The 2,500-nt window shown below is 35.3% G+C and overlaps 1 protein-coding gene across 5 annotated transcripts in view; it reads right to left on the bottom strand.

Annotated features, from left to right (window-relative positions):
• Positions 1-2,500, bottom strand: part of LOC144978860 (uncharacterized) — a 60,780-nt gene that overhangs the window by 45,529 nt on the left and 12,751 nt on the right. Inside the window, exon 1 of one of the 5 annotated variants that reach the window (XM_078925441.1) lies at positions 722-887. The exons of 3 other annotated variants lie outside the window; for them this stretch is intronic. The gene's annotated coding sequence lies outside the window, so the exon portion shown is untranslated. Of the gene's footprint in view, positions 1-717; positions 888-2,500 lie in introns of those variants that run through there. One more of the 5 variants, XM_078925440.1, reaches the window with a different exon arrangement.

Genomic DNA, 2,500 nt, shown 5'->3' on the forward strand with positions numbered 1-2,500 from the left:
TATCGATAATATTGTAAATGCCTAGGTACTCATTTTAAACATGAGTACGGTGAGACAATGTGAGCCTCTTCGAAGAACTGAACAATGCGCCGCTTCGAGTGAAACTCAAACCTTGGACCTTTCGATCCAAAGGTGAGTGTCATACCGCTAGACCACATGGCCGAAAAAAACAGAAATTTTAAATACATAAAGGATTTAGTTTAGAATAATGACCATAATATTACTTGTGTAATGTCATGTAAAGTATTATTTAATTCATACAGCGCACAGAACCCACAAACTGCCCTCAGGTGTTACACATGCAAAAACAAAAAGGTAACACGAATGCAAATATTATCATAACTCAAAAGTTTGCCTGAGTTGGAATGTTTTCAAAAGTTTCCAAAGATTACTGTGCTCGGGGCGTTTTTGACTTAATTATTTAATTTGTTCTCCCCTTTTTGGGTCCCGACAAGGAAATATTTTTCAGCTTATGATAGATTACATATGGGAACACGAATCAGTCGTTTATTTTGAGACCGCAGTGATCTAGCAGGTATATACAATTCTAGAAGCCCTGATATTTATCACAATACTGGGTTTTTGAATATTACCAATTTATACAAAGAACATTGTAAAGATTGAACGTCGGGATTTTTACTTTACACCAAAACGAATTGAAATGATTATACGTGCATAAGTTTATCTATTGATAAAAACAAAATTGTTAACACTTACTTACGTCAAACTTGGGGTTCGTGTTGATGTCTTTTCACATAACAATGAAAAAAACTAATGATGTCACAAACACAACAAGAATTGAAAATGGAATCCGTTATGTTCCCGATTCGATCAAATGATGAGTGAATTATAGTTGATGCTCACGCTACGAAAATCTAACGTCGAATGAATTAAATAAGCTACCACTTGATGTCCGTACACCGACAAAACGACTTATACGTTGGACTGATAAGTTCTACAGTACATTCCCATTAAGTCAAATCTACCTTTAACATTCACAACTTTATCAACACCAAATCTTTAAGAAGTCTCGGGTTTAAGCATTTATATATGTTTTAGATTTTACTTTGATTGATGGAGACATGAATTGAACTCTTCCTGACAACTTTTCATGTTTTGGGTTTGGGATGTTTGTGTTTTATTTTTTGTTGCGAATATAACATTAAAACGTTAAGATGATTGTGATGTGGGGCGAGATTGCCATTGGACTGTCAGTCGGAGGAGTCGAGTTTGAGTCCCATTATCAACGTCCAGCGTGTTAATTGAGAATAAGGTGACACCACTTTGAGGCGCTGCAGTGTGTTACCCTTGTATCATCTCAATAGAAGTAATCATATAATTTTTTAAAAAACTAGATAAGGATAAATAAAGAAATATGATTTTCCAATAAAACATGTAGTCATATTATTTGAGCAGAGATTGAGGATAAGATCCTACAGATTTACTAACGCAATATCCACTAAATGTGTTCACACGTGGAATCCACAGACATCAGTACCACTGTGCATGTAAGACAGGACATGACACCTATACAGCTTTGATAGCGTAATATCCACTAAATGTGTTCACACGTTGAATACAAAGACATCAGTAGCACTGTACATGTAAGACAAGACATGACACATATACAGCTTTGATAGCGTAATATCCACTAAATGTGTTCACACGTGGAATACAAAGACATCAGTAACACTGTACATGCAAAACGGGACATGACTCCTATGCAAGGCAAGTATTACATATATAACATCGTCCACACAGACGGTTTTGTCATCGTCCAGCTACCAATTATACACCTGCGTTTAGTGAGAATAAAAGAGTAATGACTCAAATTTTTGAGTTCTATGAATTAAGAAATGAAATTGAGTCGTTATGAATTACGAAATTTTTGCTCCAATTTCATAATTTCATGAGCATCTCTAAGTCCTTAAAACTTATTGAAAATGAAAGTTGATGCCAGACTACATCATTTTAAGGATATTGAAATGTTATTTAATCCTTGTGAGGACAAATTGATGATTTTAAAAGTTAATCAGAGCGTAATTTTTTTCTCTCTTAAAGAATTACGACTTTTTAAGTTTTCAGGTAGATATCAATGCTTTGTATAATTTTATATTTCGTGGATTAGGATGTTTTGATAAAAATTCAACACTCTCCAAACATCGATAATGACGTCAAACGCTTCTATTCATTAAGCTTTACAAACAATCATTTTTATAAAATGTATGATACTAGAGTAGATTCAGGCTTACCGGACACACAAGCCTTATCTGTGGTCGTCTCAGAGAATGGAAGACTGCTGGCCAGAAATAAGACCAATGCTGTATAGTGATGTCGTAAAATGTAACGCTCAAGTGGCCGGTTTCAGGTGAACAAGCCGATTTTGCACCCTAAGCAGTCTTTTCCATGTTCTCGACGCAAAATGTTATTCGTGACATTTTGGTACTACCGGACACTTATGGAACGTTAAGGTCCAACCGGACACCCAACTTGGGCAAAC

Source organism: Berghia stephanieae, chromosome 8 (assembly GCF_034508935.2).
Source record: "Berghia stephanieae isolate SIO BIC M18660-M18661 chromosome 8, UCSD_Bste_1.3, whole genome shotgun sequence".
NCBI lineage: Eukaryota > Metazoa > Mollusca > Gastropoda > Nudibranchia > Aeolidiidae > Berghia > Berghia stephanieae.